The sequence below is a fragment of the Myiozetetes cayanensis genome, unplaced genomic scaffold (genome assembly GCF_022539395.1).
Source record: "Myiozetetes cayanensis isolate MyiCay16 unplaced genomic scaffold, myiCay2020 scf21, whole genome shotgun sequence".
Lineage (NCBI taxonomy): Eukaryota > Metazoa > Chordata > Aves > Passeriformes > Tyrannidae > Myiozetetes > Myiozetetes cayanensis.
The window spans coordinates 4,046,136-4,072,171 of record NW_026087423.1 but is presented as its reverse complement, the minus strand read 5'-3'; the positions used below and the strand labels follow the sequence as shown (position 1 = coordinate 4,072,171).

Genomic DNA, 26,036 nt, shown 5'->3' with positions numbered 1-26,036 from the left:
TCGCCCCCGGCGGCGGCGCGGACGGGAGGTTGGGGGCGGTGTCCCGGGGGCGAGAGTGGGGGAGGCCTGACCCCGAGGCTCCCGCAGCTACAAGGGCAGGAGCTGAGTGCCTCCGAGGGCAGAGCCGGGGAGGCGAGCACCTGCCCCGCGAGGTGCCCCACCTGCCCCAGGTGTGCCCTTCGGCGGTTCCTCTGAGCCAGCAGCGGTGGCCAGCACGCTGTGGGGGTCGTGGCCCGCCCGACTGCCTCACCTGGACGCTCAGCCTACCGACACGGGACCGCGGTGACACTGGCCCTATAGGTCAGCACCTGTAGGTCTTACCACTATAACTGAAAGGATTCAAACTCTTGATGCAGATTTCCCAAAGTTCAGAAGAGGAGGTTGGGCACTCGGCCACTGCCTGCCTGACATAGCCCACAGGGGAAGTTTTGATCCAGCCTTTGAAACGGACACAGAGGCTTTGCTAGGGCACATCATAAAAGGATATAAATTTGAAAGAGCTGGTACCTAAAAGGCTGATTACTTAACATCTTTGTAGTCAAACAGAGGTAATTAAGTGGCACCAGGTGGTTCAATAACAATGTTCTGTTTAAAACCAGAAAAAGATAATGGCATCAAATCAGACATATGTTTCCAATGAGAAAAGGACCTGGTTGGTTCTTGCTCATCCTCAGACAGTGACTGTGCCTCACTGCCAGACTTGGATACCTCAGCAGTTTATCTACCCAGAAAGATGAAGGTGTGATTATCGCATAATAAGCTTACTCATGCTCGCTCTGCTCTTGCTGGCACATGCACAGCAGTTACTATGCAATGACAGTCTTCTCTGCAACAACCCAAGTGCAACTTCTCTTCAGCCTAGGGTCCCACTGCAGCCAGTGCTGCTGTGCCCCCACCACTACAGTCACGTGTGCTGGTCAGGGCAGAGCTGCCATGGAAAGAGAGTCATGCTGCGGCCCTGGCTCGGTGTGCTCCGTCCCCTCACCTGTGCTATCAGCACCAGATGCACAGCAATTCCTGCATAAGGTGCCCTCTATCCACCCTCAGGATGGCAGAGAGAAGGGGATGGCCCCTCTGCCCCTTCCCTGCTTTGGAGCTTGGCAGCAGCTGTCATGGTGGCTAAACGGGCTGTTAAAGGGGTTCATGGCAGGGACGTTTGTCAAGCACCAATTTTCCATTCAAACCTACAGTGTCATTTCAGCTCCTAATTATAGCCAAGGTACCTTTTGGGGTTATGTGGTGGGCTGTTTTTTATTTTAGAACAGGCTGCTCCTGTTTGATATTAGCAATGCAGAATCACTACTCATGGCTGGATGAAAATAAGCCCTGGCTTTCCCTACTATACCTGTTTGCTGGAGCCATGGCTCCTACATTGGTCCTTCTGCCAGGAAGCTCAGAGGTAGCAGGAGGCTGAAATGAACATTTCCCAATAGCTCTCTGTCTTGGGAAGTTAATTCCATCAGGATGTAACATTGCTTCTAGAGAAGCTGCCGTTTTTGGAGTTGCAGCTGGTGCTGACGAGGCATTGCTGTGAGCTGTGAGAAAGTCCACACAGATAAAATTCTTGTCTAGTCTGACTAACACTGCCCTCACCCTCCTTGGGGTCTTCTGAGCTGTTCCTGAGGACTGTATGTGACACTGCTGTCTACAGGTGGGTTGTAGCTCCATGCCTCAATCAACTGAGCACTGCAGAATTGGGAGCATATGCCTCATTAGTGAGAAGGGACTCACTAGTGCAGGTGTGATTCATCACTTTGGAGAGCACGTCAGGGATCAGGGCACGAATCGGCTTGACTAACAGAGGTAATAACGATGCAGGCAGGGGCCACGTTACAGAACCGAGCAACAGAACAGCAGCAGCAGCTGAAAAAACTGTGTAGTGGGACAGAGCGAGAGCACAAAGCAGAAACCTGGCTGTCCACAACACCTGTATCTGGGTTTCAGCTAGGAACAAATCCCGGCTGTCCAGAGAATCTGGATTATATCCTTCTCACAAATTCCTTTTGGAGGTTCTTCATGTATGTCTTTTTCTAGACAAATTAGTCTTGGGATCACAGTGGCTGCACAGCATCCACTGCATACTAAAGAGCTATTCTGGAGCCAAATGCCAGGGAACAACAGTGCCCGGCTGCAGAGAGAAGCACATAATTCCAGCTCGGCTGAGCAGCGAGATGTGCAGGGACATCTCTCCAGAGAGATCGTGGCTCCTCTTCCATCTGGCAGCACAAAAGAGGACAGGCCTGAATCCTCAAGACACAAAGATTATATTATGTAATGTGCACACTCGCTGCTTCCTGAGACAGAGCTGAGTTAAACTATCCGTGTGATTCAGTCCGAGGCCAAGCCAGAGAGGAGCTGCATTTCCCTCCCTGAACCTGGGGCATTCTGGAGCAAGTGAGTAGCCTGAGGCTGGCGGGGGAAGGTAGATCCAATTCCAGCGTGCAGTGACAAACACGGCACTGCCTGCAAGTGTAAAATCGTGGCTTTCCATAAGAGTGCTTATCAAAAAGCATGCCCACGAGCAAATGCATGAGCCTTTTGGGGGGAAGGGTTTGGTAAATTCTTTTTGGCTTCACTTGTGTAGAGGAAATTTCTGACAAAAATTTCTAACATATTGTATTTGGACAGGCATGTATCTCCTCCAGAGGAAGCAAAAGCACTGACAGCTGGAAATTCTGTTTGTTTGAAGACTTGGTATTCCTCTTCAAGTTTTACTCCACAGGAGAGGAATAATCCTGACAGTATTACAAAGGCATTATTGTTCCAGCTGTAATCCCTGTGCTCAAATCCACTCTGGTTACTTCCATCCTGATTGCAAACAGAGAACTTCCCTTTGTATTTGTCAGGATGTGGCAGACAGATTGAAAGTCACTGTTTTCTATGGTCAAATGGCATTGAAGGTGGAAAGACTGCAGTGTGATCCTGTAATAAGCCTACAGGAACGGGAAAGGAGAATGAAGGGCACTAGAACAAAAATAACAGACCATGAGAGAAATGGATGAATGACAGGAAAAACACAGTTGTGGAAAAGCCAGATGACAGACAGGTAAGGGGGAGAAGAAATGTGTAAGGACAAGGGTGAAGCTCCCTACACATTATAATGTCCATAGGCAGGACTGGCCAGAGGGCCAGGCTGTGCCCACAAAGCCAGCAGAGGGAGAAACAGGTAAGTGCAATCATCAGTGTGGAGGAAGGGAATTGTTTCCAAAAGGAAGTGACAAACTCTTTCACTGTGATGCTCTGTGAGGGCACAGACCTAGGCTTGACTCTACAGGTCCATGTTGTCGGCATGTGAGAGGCCAGTCAGAGCAGACAGGATGTCCCAACCCTTTCTTAGCTTATTAAACCAAATGACACGAAACAAGATGTAACAGAAACTCTGCTCGCAGTGGGACAGATAGGACTGAGCTCCCTCAGCTATCACATGTGGCCTAACTTTAGCCAGACTCCTATGAAGAGACCCAAGCTTCCCTACTCCAGGCGTGTAACAAAAGTAAATAATTTTCCTGGAATTACTCCTCACCCTGCCTCCTTCCCACACACCCTTTCTGAGTCTCAGTCTCAGTTCACACAGCTAAGAATGCAATTAATTAAGCTGATACAGCTGGCTCAGCTTTGCAGTTGTAGAGCCCACGGCTGGCAAATGTCACCTCTTTCATATCAGACATCCCTGTTGCCAAACTACGATCAACTTCACAGTCACATCTCTGTAGAAGGCACTGCTGTGCAAGTGGAGGTGAACCACAAGGCAGGCGGGAAGCACATTAAAGGGGAGGTCTGAGTACAGGTTCTAGGGAAAAAATCCCCAAACCTCTGAAAATCACTGAAGCAAAACTGATGTGGTTTTAACAGTGACAGTCGTCTTTCTCTCCATTTGTCACAGTCTTGAGGCATAAAATGAAAATGTGCCAAATATTAAATAGGAGAGGACTGCTCAATTGGTCAGCCTGTCTTTGGCTTACGTTGAGATCAGCAATTAATATACGAGGGAGAAAATTAAATCACTTCACAATTTTCCACTTTCAGATGACCTGAGCTCTCCTTAGTAAGAGCAAAGCTTTTCACAAGCCCATGCAGATGTTTTACGAGCACAATAAACTACGTATGTGATGGAGTCATCTCTTTCTGAAATGTGATCTGAACCACAGGATTATGGCTGCTTTTCAGAGAGACAGGTGGACTCTTCAGCTGCATTAAAAAGGATCCCTGATTATCAGGTAAAAAGCCTGCATTTTTTTTTTCTGACTGGGAACATTTAATCTTTGCCAGTTAAAAAAAAAAAAAAAAAAAGGATTATTTATCAACCGCCTAAAGAATTAGTTCAGGGAATGGAAGGGAAAGAGAGCAGCACTGAAGGCCAGATACTTGCAGTTTGGGTTGGAAGTGGTTTGGGGACAAGGCTGAATAAATTGTTATTGCTTGCTCATTGCCTGGCAGCCTGATCTCCAGCCAGTCTCCTGGCAAAGAAAACCTCTTGTATTTGTTTTGGGAGAGGGTTATTTTCCATTGGGAAGAGTATTAAGGTGTATCAAGATTATCATACATCAGCCCTCATATTTTATTCTGTCACTATTGATGCACCTGGGAAATCAGAATAAAAGTAGCTGCTGCTTTCATGCTTTGACCCTTTCACTGCCACCAGCTAAAATATGAGCTACTGTCATGAAGCAACTCAGTTATACAACATAAACTCAGTTATACAACAAACAGGCAAGAGTATGAAATAACTACAGTGAGCTGAAATTCATTTGGGATCAGCTGGAGTGAATCACTCATTATCTCCAGGGCAGTTTTTCTCTCTCCATAGAGCTGCTCTCTCTCAAATATTTTATTTAATGAACACTGATGCTGGTACATAACCAGCACAGTTCTGGTAGAACATAGCTCCAGGGAGAGACAGGGTTTGGCACGTATGGCTTGTAACCAGAAAGGAAGCTGTATGAGTTACAAAATGTGGTCAGGTTTCTATCAGCAACCAGTAGTCCTTTTCAGATGAAAAATTACAGCCCTGGGATGCCAGTGGGAGAAGGACACCTGGTTCAAGAAGCAGCTGAAGCAGCTCCTGTGCAAACATGCCCACCTCCCTGATGAGCCTACAGGCTCACGGGGAGAGAGGGGCAAGATGCTGCTACCGGTGCCACTGGCACGAGAAACTAAACCAAGGCACTGAGAATTCCTAATCTTGGAGATCTTATTAGTTTTCTTCCTAAGCATTTAATAAAAGACCTGATGTCCTGAGCAAAGTTACAGCTTAGGTAGCAGCACTGCCTAAATTACCCTTCAATTTCAGATTAAGTTGTTTGTCAGTTGTACAAATAAGGTAGTTCCAAAATGCTTTGTACACCTCGTTTCAAAGGGGTGTTATGCTTTGGTAGTGGATCTCAGAACATCTCATTTGTACAATTCTCAAGTTATATTGAATAACATAAATTTTTAGTGATTTCCAAGGAATCCTGGTAAACATCTAGCAAAGCATTTCTATTTCATATTTACTTCTATCATGTGCAGTGCAAAGATCAGCTTTGCCGTTTTTGGCAGGCAGCATACACTGGTGTGTGAGCAGGGAACTGCTGTGAAAGGTGAGTTAATGGCCACCCTGACTGCCTGTGGTTTTGTTTGAATCACAAATGATAACTCCTGACATCTTTCCCCCAGTGAAGAGTTCCTACAGGGACTTCAACTTTACTGCCCTACGCCTGAGTTCCTTCCATGTGAAGCACAGACAGTAACACCTGCTTCCCAAAGGGGTTCTCAGGTCTTTGGATTTAAGAACTTCTGTTCAGATGCAAAGGAGAAAGTGTTGTGGGCTTATAAAAATCGTTTAGCACAGCATGTACAGAAGCTGGAGGAATCAGAAATGTGCTCTGGATGTGATTTCTAAATGCAAATCGTGGACATGTGCTGTTATGTCCTCTGTCTTTTGGGGTGGGATTTCAGGAGATGTTTATATTTGCTGTCTGAAGCCCAAGTTCACATCTCTCCTTTATCTGCTTGTTAATAACACTGAACTGTATTAAAATTGTGTGTTTCCTGCATTAGTTGCCTGGGAAGGCTCTCAGTTTACACTTGGGTCTTTGTTCAGTCTGAACAATATGTGTCTGAGCTGAATCGATCCCCTGAAAAAATTCACCTTAAGGCAAGTCAGCATGAAGGTTCATATTCTAAACATGCCAGCTTGTTAGTTTGAAGGTTCACTCCTAGTCTTTACCAAAATATGTAAACACTGGGAAGAGCTGGCAACTGCCTGATATAGATGAATCAGTGTAAGAGGAAAAGGAATGATCATCAGCAATGAATTAAAATCTTAAGAACATATTTCAAAAAGGGTTATTATTAATTATGAAAAACACCTCTCCTTTCTTTCTTTCTTCCTTTCCAGTGACTTTCTGGGATATCCACCTAGAGGAAACCAGTAGTTCCCAGTTTCCAGGTGCTCTCATCTATTTACCCAGCTGACAAAAGCCTCATGCATAGTAAGATCTTATCAACAGTGGCACTTTATGAAATATCTTAATTACCTCAATTTCCTACAGCTTCTTTCACTTTCCAGATGATTTAGAGCTGCAAACAAGACTCCCAGAAGACAGTATAGAGACTGTGCTCATGACACCACTTAAATAAGAACATGACAGCAAGTCATTCTCTTTCTAATAATATCAAATATTTAAAAATATACATTGACTGAGCTTAGACGTTTGAAAGGTATTGTTAATTTCTAATGGGTTTGTGCATTAAAGGCATGAGGACTAATGACAGACTAGGCAGATCAAACAGAGGTTTTTCCTGACACTCCAGCTCTGAAGGACTCAAATGTGGATAAGACTGTTATGTAAGACAGGCTTTTGGATATCACTGAAGTGCTTTACAATTACGATTGAATATTAATAAAAGACTTAAACTGAAAACCTCCAGCTATTAGAAGGATTAGGACTTTGCAGTGGGCTAGGGGAATACATACAATGTCAAAGCCATTTTCTTGGCTGTGATCAAAGGCAGAAAAGGCTGTGGCAGAAACAGCATCTTGGAAGAAGGGGAACAGAGCTTCAGCATCACATAACAATATTAATTAACAATAACATTATTAACAATATAATATAACAGTAGTAGCAGTAATAATAATAGCAGCAACAACTCATGCAGAGATTGCAATACCTGGCAGCAAAAGAAAAAATCTAGGGGTGCAGCTAGAGACTCTCTGGCTAAGCAATGTGCCTTTGACAGCAGGTGTCCCTACACCAGGGGAAAAGCATCTGCTCATTTACTCCCCTGCGGCTGTCCTGGCTTTCCTGGGAAGAGCTGTGAGAACAGAACTCACACGGTGCTTTTGTCATTCAGTGACAATGTCAGCTCCTTACACCAGAGCACTGGCCAAGAGGAATTAGCACGGATCTTTACAGGGCTCAGTGCCACGCAAACAAACTGGGCTTTATTAGATTTATTTTCTGGAGATTGATTCTTTCTTTCCAAAAACAATCTCTCAAGGAAGTGCCATAAAGGGTATTTCCTTCGAGTGCCCGGGCTATTTCCCTGTGATGGGATTCCCATGGGAACAATTGCTCCGAAGGTTTCATTGTGCTCCACAGAAAGCTCAGTTTGTCATACGCTGCAATCAGGCAAACAGCATTGCTGCATTTTGAATATATTTCTTACTTACAAGGTCTCCTCCTCTTGGAAAAACCTGGGGACTCACCCCCCTTGCCAGTGTGCCATTCCCAGACCGTGCCTTCTACTGCAGGGACTGTGCCTGGAGTGTTTTGCCTCCCAAACCACAGCCCTGGCTGCTGTAACCGTACAGTTTCCCAGGCTCAGGAACATGAACAGGGCAAAAGCCGTCACTGGGTTAAGCAGAGACAGCTGGAAATGCGTCATTAATAAGGAATAACTTTGAAAGCAGTTTGGGTGCAGAGGGATTAAAGAGGGCCATATGGTATCAGGAATAAAAAGATGCCGAGGAGTGTAACTTCACTAGAAAAGAAGAAGCTACCAAGATGCCCAGAAGAGCTGAAAGTCTGGAAATACAGAAGGCAATTGGGAAAATATAAATTGCATGTGTATGTGCTAGAAACCTGTGTTTATCTAAAAGCCATGTATGCCAGTAAAAAGGAAGACAATCAAGTGCTTTATTTTCCTTAATACTCAATTTTGATGCATTTGAAATGTTTAAGAGGTTTCAGTCAATTCTGGCAGTGAAAACTTCTTAGGAATCCATATGTATTATGAGATATTGCACTTCACATAAAAATGAAATGTAAAGATTTTTTTTCCTTAGGCAAATATAAAAAAAAAAAAGAAGGAAAACGGACCTGAAGAAATGCATGTGCCTGGCTGATTCTTATCTTTTCAAAGATTACTAAGGGGTGACTCTCCTGAGATTTTTCAAGAAAATTCAGATTAAGTCTGTCCTCTTAATAGGGAATTGGTTTTCCCTCCAAATTTTCAAGGCTGGTGGAAGGTCAAAGAACCAACCTCTGGTAATCATCCAATCCAGAATTAAGTGCAAGTCAGATCTAAACACAATGAAAACACAAAATACACCATACAAGAGATTCTGAGAGAAAAAAAAAACCACATTTAGCTCAAAGATCAAATCATGGAGAATCCCATGTGCTCCGTGACAACCAGGATGGACCAAGAAAATATTTGGCACGTGGAAGAAGATGTGAGAAATGTCCTGGATCCGCTCTGTACATTTTGCAAGCAGCAGCAGAGCTTGCACGACCCGGACAATACCACTGCAGTGCCACCTCCAGTGAACTGTTCATGAGGGAAAGCTCAGTGTTGCAGTGGGAAATGAATACACTATCAGCTTGAAAGGAAATGAAACATTTATTAAATTGGACAATGGCACACGAGGACTATGCTAGACACAGTCTTGTGTGCAATTAAAAAAATAAAGCAACAGAGAGAGCAAGGGATAACCAGGTAAAATTCAAAGATTACACTGATAAGCTTGCCACCATTAAAGGATTATAGAGAGTAGATATATGAGTAAATGGGATCCTGACAAACAATTAAGGGTAGTGGCTGAGAGTATTGTTTACGGTGCCAAAGGCACAGCAAGTGCTAGACTTGAGCAAATGGCAGCACAGGCAGGGAGGTTGGTACAACACAGAGTGCTAAGGAAAGCTTGATGCTGGTTCTCCAGCTGAAAGACACCAGCCAGCTCTGTAAGACTTTCCAGTGAAGGAAAGGCTTATTGCTCTCAGAGTCACCAACTAAAAGAGACAACAAGTGACAGTTCAAACCCAACCCACTGCTTTCTCAGTGGCACTCACACTGTATTCCATCACTAGGAATAACTTCCAGTCTCCATTAACCTCACCCCAACAATGTGGTGGAAACCAGGATTAAAATAATTTATCATTTATTGGCAAATCCTGTCGATAAAACTGGTGCAGCATATGCTAACATGAATTTAATATCAGATAATTTGACCCACAGCAAGTAAATCCAACGGATATCCAGCTGGATTCACAACTCACGCCTTTGCAAAGGGAACACTGGTGACTTAGGAAAATGTTCAACCAAAATATTAATAAATATTATTAATACCACAGAAGCAATCCAAAACATTGGCTGAAATGAGAGTATTTAAAAAACGTATTTTCCAAATATTTGTCTACTTCCTTTCTGTGGTGGCAAGGGACAAGGCTAATTAATCAGCTACATTCGCAGTAAAATCTTCACATTTTCCAGCAGAAAGACAAGATAGAAATTTAAGGACTCCTTTTTTTAATCACAATTAATTCAACTTCTTATTGATCCTTTGCAAACTGTCAATTAGATTTATTTATTTTTTACAGTCTAAAGATATGTAAAAGGAGAGTTGCCTGTACCGCTGCTGTAACAATTAGCTGAAGCTTTGGTGGTATCTATTGCTTCATAAATTAGTGTTCTCTGCTACCAGACAGACTTTGCACCATTTTATTAATGAAGCTCCAAAGTTCATTAACACTTCAGTTTACTGGCCCTGGCTTGAAACCTTGAAGATTATTGATGAAGTTGAAATAAAAATACAATTACATGCACGAACATATTAACTAGATAAATAATTCCTGAAATGCTGTTACTGTATTTACAAATGAAACTTCAATGTATACTTTATGCATAATTTTGAGTATTTATAATGGAAGTTAATAGTCTCTGATGCAATAGTATTTCATATTAGTCTCTCATATTGGAATATAAGATATAATAATAATAGTCTCTCATATTAGAAAACCACACTAATAAAACAGGGCTTCTCACCTGTAGACAATTTATTTAACAATATAAAAAATGAGAATTGGAATACTTACACTGAAAAACCCTGAAGTTGGAGGGACTGGGGTTGTGAAATAATATAAAGAGACAGATAAAATGGAACAAATTCACAAGTTACACCCTGTAGTCCCCAGATCCACCAGCTTTACAAACATGACACAACACACATTTATGATGATCAATAGCTCTAAACAAATATTCCCAGGAGGCTGTGGACATGGCAGGTTGTCCTAGAAGACAGGCATATGCTGTAGAGGAACACAGAACACATTTCCAAGTTCAGGAACAAGATTTTTGCCTCGCCTGACAGAGTGACAGCTTGGGAGCTGTTATAATGAGTTGAAACAACTTAATCTAGATATGGTAGCACCAAGTGGGCTTAGCACACCCTAACAACAGTCTCATACATTGGGAAACATCATCAACTTTATGCTACAGTCTAAATCCTTCAGAGAGTGAGGATCTTTAGCATTTATTAGTTATAAGTCCTTATTAGAGCTGTGTATCATAGAACAATTGCTTTGTTAATTTGGATGATGATGCTGATCTGGCTTGGATAGAAGGGTGAGATATTGAGCATTTTAATAGTGTTTAGCCTCCCAGACACAAGAACTCTGTGGAAGAAGCCCAGCAGGGACACATGGTGGTTGAGCAGCTGAAATTCTGACTGATTACTGAACGTTATGCAAAGAAGAGCCCCTGCTCAGTTCCCAACAGTGATTTCTGCTGGCGGGAGAGACTGGAAATTGTAATAAAAAGCAATACTTGTCCATTACAATGGCAGTAGGGTGAATTGTACACATATTCAAACAAGATGTCAATGCTAAACACTGATTACCCAGACAATGCTTCAGTCACCAACCCCATCTCAGCCTGTGGTGGTGTCTCACTCCCAGCAAGAGCAGGGGAGTATCAAAGTTTTCCCACAGTTATTCCCCCCAGTCTAGTGCTATTCCTGGAAACACAGTATGGTCATATTATTTGAATCCCCACTTGCAGCAGAAACACTGATCTGGAACATTGCATCCTGTACCCCTTGGAACAGCAAATGTTTTACAGGTCCTCCTGTGACCCAGGAGCCAGGAGGACAGCATGGGGGAAATCATCAGCAAGAAAGCCCTAAATGAAGAAATGAAATAGGTCTCCCTTGGAGAGGAGGCTTATTGGAGTGTAACGAAAACAAGCCCCATCCCTCCTCCCCTGTGCACACATACACACACCCTGGAGGCTTTTGCAAAGCCACAGGAACGGAAATAATTTTGTTTGAATCCATCAAGCATTAAAATCCGTTCGCTGAGGGATTGAAGTGAAAAATGAGCCGGAGACAGGAATTAGAAGCTCACCGCCTGGGCTGTCAAAAGGGATTTTCCCCAGATAGAAAACAAGCAATTGGAAATGCAGGGAAGTAAATCCTTCCAGTCTCTGACATGTATGCACACTCTTGGTTTCCCTCCCAACCCTCTTGGTTCTGGGTTCACGAAGTCAGCCCTGGACAAATCTCCTTGTGTGCTCTCTGGTCATGTTGCCCATCCTTGGGATCCCCTTCCAGGAGTCTGCTCAGGACTCAGGCAAAGGGGAGGTGGTGAGACACCCAGGGCAGCCAGCTGTGCTTCCATACACTGTACTCATGGTGCCTGAGGTGCCAAAGGGATAAACCATCAGCTCTAAACCATTTTATCTACTGTGTAAAATTCGTTGAAGAAAGAGACAAGGAGCAAAGTTGACATTCAAGTTATAATCACTTATAAGTTACAAGCACATTTTAGTTTACCACTCAAAAAACTCCCAAACACTACACCTCATGTCCCTGAAATGTGGTCTCTTTCTCTCAAGACCGACACAAATATCTCTGCACCAGCTACATTTTGATGTTTCAGAGGTTTATTTGCAATCATAAAAGCCAGATGTCTATTCTTCCCAAATCCAAACAGAGATTCAGGAAAATTATGTGGCAGATAGGAAGAGTTTGGGATGCTGCACAGAGGCAACCTCCAGCCCAGATTATGAGATATGTGCTGGACTTGAAGAAATAAATTATCATTGCAGCACTGGTTTATGCAGGGTAGACCTCCCCTTTAGCTGGTTGCCAAAACTGAAGGCAAGAATTGTTTATGGTACTGCTTCTGTATGAAGACAATAAACACAACCCACTGTAAATAGGCCAATAAAGCTCTGGGTCCATAGCACAGGGATGTAGGACAGCCAAAAGAGAGACCCTCAAAGAAACCTACAGATCTACCCAATGGCCTTAACACTGAGTGTTTCCACTCATCAAACTGTGCTCCAGTCGCACCCTGCTGAGCCGATTGTCAACTGAATGAAGAAGGGAGAGGAAGAAAGAGGTAAAGAGAAGGAAAGAGAAGATGAAGGGCCAGATATGCAGCATTTAAGCTATGGAAAGAAGCAACAGTGATGAGAGCCAAGGAGCCATCTAACCACAGCCCAGCTCCAGACACACAAATCTGTTTAAGAATAGGACAGAGGTAGGCCAAGAACAAGGTAAGCATTCATGCCACAGGATCCCTGGTGCCTTGAGGCTTTGAATTCAAAAGCCAGTTGAGAAAACAGACTTAAAGAAGTTGAATTTAACAGAAAAGTTAATAACTTTTATGTGTGCTAATATGCTTCAAGATAAAGTCTACAGTTACTTGGATACAAAGACGTGTGTTTGTAGTAAATATTTTCTTTAACACATGCTGTCCTCTACTGTTGTGTAAAACACTTTCCTATTGTACTGTGACTCTCTCTGGTAATAATACTACCACTTAGGTGGTGTTTCATTGCTGTAGACCACACTGTGCTTAATGCAGGGGGTGTCATTATCTCTGTTTCACATGTGGAGTCGTGGAAGCACCTAAAGATGAAATGAGTCCACAGCAAGATCAGAAAACCCACTACAGTTTTATAGTGACAGCTTGTACATAAGAGAAACCTCAGGAGGTTTGAATGGGATTTGCTGGCAGCATAAAGACTATTTGAAAACACCCATGAAAAGAGCTCGGGGATAAACACAGAGACAAAGAAAAGATAAAGGTGATAATGCCATGGCCACGGGTCAGAAAGAATCAGCAAGTGCCAGTGTAGCAGCTACACTAGAAAGAGCTTGTGTTTTGTTCACACTGATGATATTCACAGTTGTCTCCCTGCTCTTTGAGGAGCTGATGAGTTATCAGCAGAATCTTACACCAGGACCAGGGCACCCTGACAGCTGGACAAAAGACTTGGAAAAGATGCTGGCTGAAGTCAGCTGGTGGCTGTGTGGCTCTAGGAACAATACTGAGGTGGGAGCTGATCTGTATCTGGGAAGTCTTATGTGCCATCCCCATTCCCGTCCCCCTCCTGCTGAAGATGCTGCTGCACTGAACCTGAAAGGTCTGGTTATAAATAGCTTCTCCCTGCAGCTCCTCAATGAGCCACTGAGGCGGAATGAGTCATCTCTGCCAGCTCCGTGCCCCCCCAAAATGCCTGCGTCAGGTTGGGAGCGTGGCTGCCAAACACAGTGGCACACACTGTTCCCTCTCAAAGGGCAGTGGCCTTGGGGGACAGGGACACTAACAATCCAGCTCTACCCATTACTCATAAGCACCCAAAAGTCACATCACTTTGTGAACAATGTAAAATCTGTCAAGAGGGCTTAGAAAGCTACGCTGGCATTTCAATCCCTTTGTCCACACCATTATCCTCACCATCCCGGTGTTCAACTGGAGCTTCTAACCCAGTACTTGGTTTGTTATGGAAATGATTGAGCAGATCTCGGGGACTGAACCTCTCATTCTGCTTACAAAGAACTTCTCCTCACCAAGATGTGGTGACACTGTTCAGCAAATGGGTACAGCCACAAGCAGGTGAGCTGCCAAACCCTCACCTCTGGGCCAGGGGTGCTACCAGGCACATCTCTGTATCTCCTACGAAGAAATAACATGAGAATTTTAACAAGAAAGTCAGACTTGCTTATTTCAGTGTGAGAGAAATTCACCTAGCTGATAGACAGCTGTATCTCTTCTACTGCTGCTACAGGAAAGGAGAGTGTTCCTTAGAGTGATTTCCTGAACTTGCTTAGAACACCAGGTAAGAAGAGTGAAGAAATTCTAGCAATTATTTGTTCACATTGACTTTATTCAGAGGCAGATGGAACTCTCCTGAGACATGTCCTTTCTCAAACCTAAGAGAATAAAGATAGCTGTTTAATGAATTTTAGGATAAACACCAATGTAAGTAAGTAAAGCACAAGAAAATCATACCAGTTTGCTGTGATTATCAGGGACTGGAGGGGTTGGATGAGAGTAATTATGGTGGAGGAAATAATTTAAACCAATGCTGTGTTAAAAGGAAGGAAAAGAATATCAGGTAGGGAAGGAAATACAAAGTCAACACCAAAGGAGAACACAAGCAGGGTCTGGAAGACAGTTTTATTGTTTTAAACAAAATAAAACAAATAAAACAAAACAAAGCAGAAAGCAAGATTTGGAGACAGAATATGAGGAAATCTCCTAGTGCTACATTTCTTTCACATGGAGAGTTTAAGATAATGTGATCCAAGTGATTCTGGTATGTTTTCCATAAACTAAGTTTACTGGCTGAGTCCTGGGGAAATCACTGTGTGAGAAGACAAGCTCCAGACAGCAGGACAGGCAATCAAGACTATCATACATTTCAGATGAAATCAAACCTTTGCAAGCAGAACCTTGAAAAACAGAACTCACAAATAGCTGTTATTTGAACTGAAGACCAGTAAGGCTGATGCTGATCCACACAAACAGAATACACAGAGCAATATATTTCAGTTCCCTCCGTTTGCCAGCTGGTGCTGACAAGGCAAATATTCCCCAGCCCTGTGGCCACTGTAGTGCTGCCAGTGGTGTCCAGCACTGCCCCCTGTGACGGCAGAGGGTGTGTTTGCTCTCAGGTCATGATGCAAACGATGACAAAGCTTGGCAGACGCTTTGCTACCAGCTGAGGTGGATATACTGTTGTCTCAAGGGAGGCAGAAGATGATGCAGCTTTACATGAGTTGCTTCTTCATTTTCCCTCCAGTTTTTAATTCATCATCAAACCAATAAGGTACAATATGTTAAAAGTTAATGACTTTGTTCTGATAGAGTTTTAAAACAGACTTACTTCAGAATTTTAAGTTCATCATGTGCAACCTCATCGTTTCTATATTCACATTGGGGAATATTTTATCTTTGGTGACTTTTTTTCCTAAACAAAAGGGACTTATTCCATAGAAGAACCTCAACCTTGAAAAGACCTTTGTCATGCTTTCTACCACCTTCTCAGCACTTACAAAGTTATTTATTGGCACCCATAAAAGGACAATTCTCCTTTCTGCTACCACTTCTAACCTGCCTTCCCCTTCCTCATTATTACCCCTTCTCTGTCTCCTAACAAGGATACAAAGAATAATATCTCTTTTCTCTTGCAGTGTTCCTGTATCAGTAACAACACGAATCTCACCTCCCTACTTTTCACTGTGCAGAAGGAACAGGCTCATCACCGTCTCTTCTCTCTCCCCTAAGTTTTCCCATTAGAAGAGATCCAGCTGCATTGCTTTTGATCCCTACACTCCTGAGCCTCTCTGCAGAATCCAACCTTTACAAAGGCTGTGCAGCTGCAGGTTAATTGTGTCTCAAGGATGTGCCTGGGCTGTGCCTGAGTGCTGCCCCCAGCTCTGTGCTGTGCGATGGCTAAGAAGGAAAATCACTGAGGTCAAAGCCCTGGTAACGTTGTCAGAGCCCTGTCTTCCTTTCATGATGGGAGAAGGATAGAACAGGTAAACTCCTGAAGTTTCATGACTTTCTTGGTATCCTAGAATTCTTTTATTCTCACTAATAAACGTATGTATCGATTCAGAAACTCAACACTTTGAGGTCAATGCAGGTTATTTTATCCATTGCTGTAGTCCTGTCACTTGGTGCTTGGATGCAGAGAAAGCAGCCAGTACAAGATACAGGACACAGAGAGATGTCTCAATACACAGCAAAGCAAATTCCTTGCTCGCTTGCAAAGTACAATTGCAATTACTTGAAGAGATATGTCCAGTGTACCCAGAGGGAGCATCTGTCCTAATAATGCAAGAGAATGACAATGGCAAAGGCTACAGCGACAGTTCCAAAACTAAGAGAATGGTGGTTCTCATACTTAAGAAGAACAATATATTTATTTTTTTAAAGAACAAAAAAATAGTTTAAAAGAAGAAAATGAGGTATATGTGAAGCAAGAGCCTTAGTGAGGGCTGAGGTCCTGATGTGAGCAAGGGAAACGCTAATGAAATACAATTTCTTGCTTTAAATATTTGTAAGGGCCAAAAGAGATCCCAAAAGAGCCTTTCAGACATGAAAAAAAAATCCCAATAAAACAATTCCACCGACAGGTGTCCTAATTGTCCCAAGGCTGTAAGCAATCCTCTGGTGTCACACAGAGCAAACTTGGAAATTAAAGATTCTAAAACCAATGGGAAGGCAACAGCTACTGCTAGGAAAGGATGAGAATTTTCACAAGCAGCTGAAGCAACATAGCTGCTACTACCTGGAAAGGGCTGCCATTTACAACCATCAAACAAGAAATGAGAGGGAAAGCATCTCCAGAAGTACTTCCTTCTGTTAAAAAGGTTTGTAGGATCCTATCTACATCCTTTCTCACCTGAGGTCAGGTACCTCTCCAGCATTCAGGCCTGTTTCATCCTCATCGATGTCCTTCTTTGGCTGCTCTGAACACGAGGAATTCCATCTCCTAAAGACAAAAGCAAAGGATCAATTAACCCAAAGATATTGGTGGGTTCTGTCTTTTAGAGCAGGGTTATTCAAAGTATTATATACATTCCTTAGAAAAGCAGGCCTTTTTAATGTCCAGGAGGCTTTCTGCCAAGCTCCCCAGAAATTCATACAGACCTTCCCTAAATATCCCAAAGGAGGATGTTTTTTATTACCTTTCAGCTTGTATAGCTTCCAACAAGGGGCAGGGTATACAAAGTGAACAGAGATAATCAGGTGTTTTTCATAAGCCACATCCCCTTGCAATACAAAAGTTCAGGTAGTCAAGTTCCAACTGAACATTGCACTTGAAAACTGACCAAGGAAGTATTTAAACTGAAAACCTCAAGGAATAGAGGAAGCAGTTAAAAAAACCCAAAGCAACCCAAAGCAGGTTCAGGTAAGAATAGTACAGCACTCCTAATTCAAACCTAGTTTTGTTCCTCCATTCTTTCACCATCATATTTTTTCTCCTTTCTGATCCACTGGATCGACTTTGTTTTCCCCTCTGCTTATTCTTCTGCATTAAGCACAGATGTAGTAATTATGCAGTGAGATTTTTCTTAAATTGGAAAATGGGATGATTAAATTGTGTGTATGAACAGGAGAAAAATGATCCCAATGGAACTAAAGAAGTTAAGCACAGGTAGAAGGCTGCTGATGCCCAGTGGCACATCCAGTCCCTTAGCCATGCTGTTGGCCAAGGTTGGGGTGTGCTGTCATCCATCTCAGCTCCAGCAGGATTTTAGATAGTGACAGGGACACAAGCATTTATATCTGCTGTCATTGTTGCTTGGCAGTAAAAATATATTCCTCTTAGGCTGTCCAGACATTTCAATTTCTCTTAGGACCCAGCTTGAAAAAAATAAAAAATGAAAGAAACTGATTATTCCACTGTGGATAGGAATATGGAGGAGGTCACCATATGCGTAGGATATTTATCCTCCTGTTACAAACTTGTATCAGTCAGTCACCATCATCTGCTCTGTGGGATAAAAATGTCTCAAATACTGTGCACTCAAACATCAGAATTGCCCATCTCATTTACGGTGCTTACTGCTGTTCAGCAGGATCAGCCATGAAGATTAAGGTGATTTTTTTGCTCAGCCAATTGCCCTTTCCTTTATTTTCTTTTCTTATTTTTTTTCATTGAACCTTCACCTCTCCCTTTCCCCAATGTTTCTGAAGAGACAAGGACACAGTCATGAGATTTTTAAAGGAACTGATTGGGCTCATGTAGGAAATTAGATCATTCTGCAGAACTTTCAGCAGATCCTCTCCAATACTGCTCTTATACCTGCCTTTCATTGATTTTGTTATACAGTATCAAAAGGACACTGTAGACTCACATCTGAATGTAGTGCCAATGCACTGAACAAAAAGTCACTCTGTCCCAAGGGAGAGAAGAAGGAATGGGCAAAGAGGAACAATGAGAGAAAGGGAGAGCAGCACAGGGAAGAAAAGAAAGGCCAAGCTATAGCTGGAAAGAAAAAATCCTTTCTTTTTGCTCTGTGTATCTTCTCTTGTTTCTTTCCCACACTCGAGTCCCCCCTGTCCCCTCTCCTGGATACTGGGATAATGTGGTCTGCAGTCTGATGGCTTTAAACAGAAACCCAGTCCAAACCTGACTTTTCAGTCTCTAGAGCTGTGGAAGGGAACAGGCAGGAGGTAAGAGCATCCCTGAGGAAGCAAGGCTTCTCCGGCAGAGCTGCTGCAGCAGCAAAGCTATTAATAAATGTTTGCAATCTTTTAATCGCTCTTCTAAATTGCCATCGTGTTCCTGCAAACCCCATAGTGTGTCAGTGCAGCTGCCTCCTCCCGCCTGCCTCCCCGTGTTCGTGCATGTGAGTGAGGGGGAACATCAGGAACATGCTCAGATCCGAGGGCTGCTGCAGCCTTAGAGGGAAATGATTTTGACAAGTGACTTTTTAAATCTTCCTTATTCCAGAGGAAGCAGCCCTATTACTTACATTTATAAACCATATTTTCACCTGCTTCGCCTTCTCCAGCAAATCCCGCCTGCTCGATCAAGGCACTAAACTTTTTTTCATTAAAATATCACATCTGATCTGTCATGGCTCGGGACCTGCCACCTGAGAGGCCACGTCTCTTGTGATGTGATAGCACTGCAGGCACAACCACCTAGCAGTCACTCTGGTTTAGACAAAGACATTCCCAGCCACAGAACATTTCTGTCCACTTTATGAGACCCACTATGGAGCTGACAGTCATCAGGGTACAACACAAACACATTTTGCTTTTCAGGCCTTTCTAAATGGTCAAGTAGTCAGAATATTAGTGGACTGGAAAGCTGTGATCCTATTTAAGGCAACAGATAACATTTCAGGATGAAAAGGATTAGTACTTTCAAATAAATTGTCTATTTGCCTCTTCGCATTTCTAAAGTGTATCCATTATTGTCCAAACTAGGATATTACAGACAAAGCCACCTTCTAACGTCATGGTGGAGATCAGCTTAATCCTTTCTCTGTTCCCTCCCCCAGCTCAAACTCTCATCTTCATCCTAATTATAATAGCATTTGAAATTATCATGGTTTAAAAAAAGATGCCGGCTTATATAATATTCTTATTGCTTATTAATGATTTCAGAAGGGAGAGCAAGTTGCCTTGCATTCTGGGAATTATGCAAACCAAGGCTGAGCCATACCTTGTTGGACTCCACCAGTTTCTTATTTGGAAGGCTGATGCGTGAGGATTACCGTGTAATAACAGATGTTAAGGCTTTTAGTGAATGACAGGCCTGCTGCACACACTTGAACAAGAAGACATGACAGGCGTCACACTTCACAGTGATTAGCCTTGGGCACTTTTCAGAGGCAGAAGACTCGAGGCGAAGTGACTTGAACCGCCCTGCGAGTGTGATAATCCCCCAGATGGCACAGCCTGAAGAGTTTGACTGCTGTTCAGGATGGGAGCTTATGAATAATGATACAGAAAACAGCAGAGTGGATATCAGGGACACGGCTACACGGCACTGACAGCCACAGAGACAGTCTGCCGGGATAGGAAGTTATTAAGTCCATTACTTAATCTAAAGTTGCTTATACCCTGTCCTCAAAACATCACCTCCTCCCTAAAGCCGTAATGTGTGAGAGGCACTAAAGAACTGAACTGGAGATTCAGTACGTACCCTTCAGTTTCCTGTGCTTGTCACTGCGGTGAACGTGGGGTGGAGTAGGAGGGAACGTGAATGGGAGCAGGAGCTCTGTATCCATGTTATAAACTGCTGCAGTTTTATTAAAAAACGAGCTTCAATATGAGGTGACACCATTCGTCTCTGATACTAAGAGACTGTTAAAAGACAAATGAAGTTGCTTGCCCCCACACTTACAGAGAAATACCGGCACCCCGCAAGTCCCAAAAATAAAAGAGCTCAGTGTGTATAATTTAAGTAAATTAATTAAATAAAATTATTTTTAAATTATTTTGTTAATGTCTGTGATCTGAGTCACAGATGCTGATTTTACAATGCTGGGTAACGTTATAATAATAGAGAAATAACAGAGTACATCTGCTTTTTCAAGAAATAAGTTTATCTATGTAGCAATATACATTAAAATGCTGAGAGCTGAAGTTGAATGTATGTTTTAGAGGACTCTAATAAACACTCAAAATAATCACTTTACGCTTTTTAAAAATCCCACATCTTACAAAAAATAACTTTGTCATCATTGATTGAATAGCTGTCCCTCTGTGTGCCCAAACAAAGTGGAGGGAGTTACAGTTTGGCCAAGTGGTTGGGGTGGGGACAGGGAAGGAGAAGTGGTGGAAAAAGTTAAAGGAACTGATCCATCTCCTGGGGACAAACCACCACACACAGAAAATTTCCCACGCCACCATATTTAGAGATAAATGGGGATGTCATGCAGACAGTGCTGCACATTAAGGTACGATGTTGGGAGTGTGGTGTCCCCTGCCAGCCCTGTCACTCCATTAGCCCCACACTGGCATTTACCCTGGGAATGGCATCCCTTAGGCTCCTACAGGATGAAAATCTTGCTACCTCTACACATCCTACACATAGGGAAAAAAAATCCCACACTTAACTAGCTCTAGCTTAGTTTCTTGACCTGCAAGCAGGTTCTGGTTTTAAGCTACGCACAGTCCACAGCACCAATTCCTGATACGTCTCACATTCTGTCCTTACACCATGTTGTCCCTTCCTGGCTGGAAAAGTGGTACCTGCTTTGGCACGGACACATGGGCAGCCCAGGGTGCTGACATACAACAGGCATATGCTGAAATGTGGGGAAAAGTGAGCTCCCTCAGGAAAGATGGAAAATGAAACCAGATGCCACCAATACTGAGAGAGAGAAGAAACCAGATCTGATCCTTTGGATGACTAGATGGGAGCTGCTCATGTTCAGAGACAGTAGGACCAAATTCAGCTCTAATTAAGTCACTAATGTTACAGCAGGATAAACATGATCTTCACAGGTATGAAACAGGAACAGAGAAGGTCACATAGCAACAACTGCTTGAGTTCCAGAATGAGCACTATGGAATTTTACTGAGGGGGCCTGAGGGATGTGCCCTGGGTCAACTGCCCCCAAACCATCTCACTGTGACAGATGCCATCGAGCACTGCAGAAAAGTTGTTATGTGCATCACCGGGAGCTTTAGCTTGGGACCAACCAGCAGCAGGCAAAAGGCATCTCAAGTGCAGCTCAAACCCCCGTGCCCTCAGGGCGACTGGTGGCAACAGCCTCGCAAATCAGCAGGATATTTTTGGGTTTGCTTCTGTCTTCATGGTGCACATAGTTAAAAAAAATGATAAATATTTACTCTCTTTGACTCAGGTGGAAGTGTATCTTTCGAAAACCAAAATTGAACAAAATAGAAGTAAAAAGCCCCAGCAAGCTTCCCAAAATAGGTCAGATGCTTCCAGTGCTTTTTGTCTTCTCTCATCTGTAACAACCATCGCCTCTGGAAATCTGTTTGCATTTACTGGTCTTTGTGAGCACCCTCGGTCAGCACAACAGAAATAGAGGTGCTCTTGATCCTCCCCCCCTCAAATCTGCACTCACACACTGCACCCCTGCTCTGCTTCCGCGGGGCTTTCCCTTGCTGCGCCGGGCTGTGGGGCGCTGCAGCTAGCATTGGATCTAGGCAAGAACAGGCGGGTGGGGAGGTCTCTGTCAGAGCGGGTCGGGCAGAGTTGAGCCCCGTGTGCCCCAGCGAGGCAGTGACTGACGCGCTGCCTGCACCAAGCTGACACCAGCACAAGCCGAGCCCCTGCAGCTGCCAAGGAGAGCCCCGGCCGTGCCCCACCGAGCAGCTCCAGCACGGCCCCCCTTCTCCCCTGCCCGCGCTGCCGCCGCCCAGCCGGGGCCAGGCAGAGGCACGGATTATATAAGGCTGCTCCAGGATGCCTGTCCACTCGCCTCAGCGCTGAGTGATGGATGCACTGGAAAATGTTTTTCATTGCCTCCCTCATTAGGGAGACAAGTGCTCTGCAGAAGGCTCTGGTCCTGTGCTGCTCCAGGCTGCTGGAGTTAAACCTAAAGCCGCGTAGAGAAAGGATTATTCAGAGTGCGGCAACACAAGCAGACACATCTTACTGTAAAATAGGGCCTTGGCTTAATCTGCTCATGGGAATTCGGGAGTAAAGGAAAAGCAGAGAGCAAAGATCTGCAAGAGAAGCAACACTAGAGATGTCATTTCTGTTTCAGAGTGGCCTCCACACCAAGTCATATGTGGAGAAGGTCACTCAGGTAGGATATGTTTATGCCACAAGAGTTTATATTATCTCAGTTACTATATTTTTAAGTGCATAATAACTCAATAATTTATTGTTTCACTCCTTGAAGTAGGTAATGTTATTATCCTCATTTTGCCGATGTTACATTCAGGCCTGAAGGGCCAGGCTTTAATGCATAGGAAGGTGCCCAACTCATACTGGTATCAAAGGAAGTTATGAACCTACATATTTTGACAACAGAAATCAGTGGAGCAGTTAGGAATTCCAGGTCTCAGGCAAACCTACCCACTAATCTTATACAATTGAAAGTGCTCTTGTAAAAATTCCAATTTTTTTTTCTTTTTCACCTAAATCCAAATATCTCAACACAGTCTCCATTTCTGTTTGTGCGTACCCACAGGAGATGTACTGGTTACTGAGGAGTCATGGGTGGTTTCTTCTTTTTTTCATAAGCTTCTTCCTCACATAGGCAAAGTCAAGAGTTTGTTTTGTTGTTGGTAGCAGCGGTGGTTGTTGGTTTCTAATACTTTCCCTTTGGTTTTACTGTGGTTATTCCACAGCTTTCTAGAAATTTACTGAGGAAAAGTCTCACAGCATCCTCAGTGACAACAAGCCTCACAAATTGTACCTCCTGTTTAAGCACCATTCAGCACAGAACAAAACACTCAGTCCTGCCTCTGTAGCTGCTCTGAGATCTGTTATCTCTGAAAATACTGGTTTCAGGTGTGGGCTTGAAAGTGAGTAAGACTTGCTGAGGCCGCTCTTAAGTTTATGGCAGCCTTTGCCATAACATTATGGAATGTTGTAAGACTCCCTATAGGTAGCAAGAAGTTAAAATCCCCCTAATGCTACTGGATTCTTTGTAAAGGAGCAATTTTGCAATTACACATAATTAATAGTAATTACCCTTTATCTTCAGAGACCAGAACAAAGAATAATTAATCCATCTTAACATCCCTGTTAAGGAGCTATTAAATATGGGTTTTTTTACAGCAGATTACTTAGTAACTATGTGGCCCGAAATTCAGTCTGTGTTCCCTAATGCAGAAAGGAAGGAGAAAAGAATCCTGAACTATCTAAAATAATATTCTAGTTCTTGCCTTAATTAATTAATTAATTTGGAAACAGCTGTTTTGTTCTTGCAGCAGCTTGCTGCAAATGAAGTGTGCTGCCTACAGATCTCTCATTTAGAGAAGCAGTTTTACTATATTTTATAAATAATAACGTTCAAGTGGACAGTTTACTAAATTTAACATATATCTATGAGTAAAGTATTTGCAATTATTCCTGTTGTAGAGCTGGAGAAAATGAAGCTCACAATTTTAGGGCCAGCTTCTCACTCGGCACATCACCTTTTTTGCACTGCTCTTCCCTCATGCTGGTTTTTGCTGCACAGGAGACTCCTGATCCTGTGTTCATGCCAGACAGCATGTGCCAAACTCACAGATACTTGTTCCCTTTATCAGATCTTAAAATTTGGCTTCAATCTTCCAAAGTGGCTTCCAATTTCCGATATCTTAATGGAAGCTCACCTTACAACTCATGGGGTGTCTCTCAGAGCACACAGTCCCTATTAATCTGAACTGCAATGTCCTGTTCTTGACTATTAAAAAAAAAAAAAAAGAGAGAAGAAAGAAATGTGAATTTACTATTTTTATCCCAAACAAGTAGTCCAAGATCACACTGCAAGCCCTGAAAGAGGCAGAAGCAGAATTTGCTTCAAACACACGGCTTTGCAAGACAATTACTCCACGTGGCAGGATGACAGCAAAGATGAGGGCAGTGCTGCAGGCAGCACATGTGGCAGCTCATGTGGCAGCTCTGACAGACCAGCAGCCTCTGACCCATGACAGCTTGGGTGTCCAGAAAGCTCTGACTGGTGATTACATGTTAAGGTGATAAAAAAGGATAGCTTTTATTCCTACATGTATTGATCCAAGGGAACCTGAGCTCAGAAAGGTGGAGTAGAGAGATATAGAAAATGGGAGAGTAAAAAGGGACCAAAGGGAGAAGGAGAATGTCCCAAATGTTAAATGAAAGCATCTGCATAAAAAGGCTCCAGGCCAGCAGGCTCACAGAATGCACTCTTCTGTCTCAGTGACCTTGTGAAGATAAACTGAACAAAAAGCTTCGGGCAACATCAGACAGGATTTAAGAAGCAGTTTTAATTTTAGCCAGATTGTTTTGTATTTTCGGCTGTGGGGTTATCTGGGGATGCAATGTGCATCCAGTGGAAAAAAACATAGTTGTCACCCCCAACTCTGATACTGCACCTGATGGCAAATTCAGTTCTGTATTTCCAGGGGAATCAAAAATCATGGTGTTAGCCACACAGTAGTATCACAAGGATGGAGTATCAATGCATCCTAATTTTACTTCAGAATGTAATTACTTGGCTACTTTATGCACGAGCAACATGCACAACCTATACTCCAACACAGTACGTGCTAATACATGGGTTTGTTCTACTCACATTATGTCCTTGCTCTGCATCTCCAAACTGACAGTTGTTTTCTATGAAGAAACTGTTTAATCCCCCTGTACCTCAGTTTCCTCATCCACAAAATGGAAACATCCCATCCAAAATATATTTTTTTACAGCGGACACATTTGCTGATAGTTTTAATCATAGTAAATACATACAAACTCTAAGAGCTGGGTGCATACAATAAAATATATGCATTGTGTCTATTACAGATTATTAGCACAATTAATTCCATACAATACAAATGCAATCTAACCCACAATCTGGACATAACGAGCGGCATGTAAATCCAAAATGAGGGTCTAGACCTTCAAGCCTGCAGTAAAATGTGAAAACGTGAACTAAAACCGAGAAATCTAAGAGCAAACCCAGACTGACTGGGAATAGGCCCTCCACAGGCACACCACCTCACATAATAAACGGGAGCTGGGAAAACACCTCAGTATTCCTCTTGCAGCTCCCCAGCATCACCACTTTATGGGACAGTCACTGGTGAACACTTATTCTGATAGGGAATCTTATATCCAAAGTTCTCAAACTGCTTTACAAATTGTCTCTAACATCTATAGACAGTGCACATTATTTCCCTCTGTCCTCACATGCTCTGTCCTCCATAATCTCTATTTGATAAGCTATCCTGAGGCCTCATTGTCTCTGCAAATCTGCAGGAGAGACATCCATCCTCTCACTTGGCAGGTCTCTTGATCCACACTTCTATTTAAATGGCATTTTCTGATTTTTCTCTCTGGGATCTTTTCTTAGGCGACAGTTCTTTCCCACCTTGACTGTGTAACTCACCCTCCCTTGCAGCAGT

At 43.2% G+C, this 26,036-nt stretch overlaps 1 long non-coding RNA gene across 3 annotated transcripts; it reads left to right on the top strand.

Annotated features, from left to right (window-relative positions):
- The first annotated feature begins 96 nt into the window (after positions 1 to 96).
- On the top strand, positions 97 to 8,115 carry LOC126641787 (uncharacterized). 3 transcript variants are annotated; one of them, XR_007629298.1, is made up of 3 exons: positions 101 to 2,394; positions 2,847 to 4,217; positions 6,380 to 8,115. It is a non-coding gene; the product is annotated as an uncharacterized LOC126641787 (long non-coding RNA). The 3 variants fall into 3 exon arrangements; XR_007629297.1 differs by having other exon boundaries at positions 108 to 3,046; positions 4,027 to 4,217; XR_007629296.1 differs by having other exon boundaries at positions 97 to 4,217.
- The last annotated feature ends 17,921 nt before the right edge of the window (positions 8,116 to 26,036 follow it).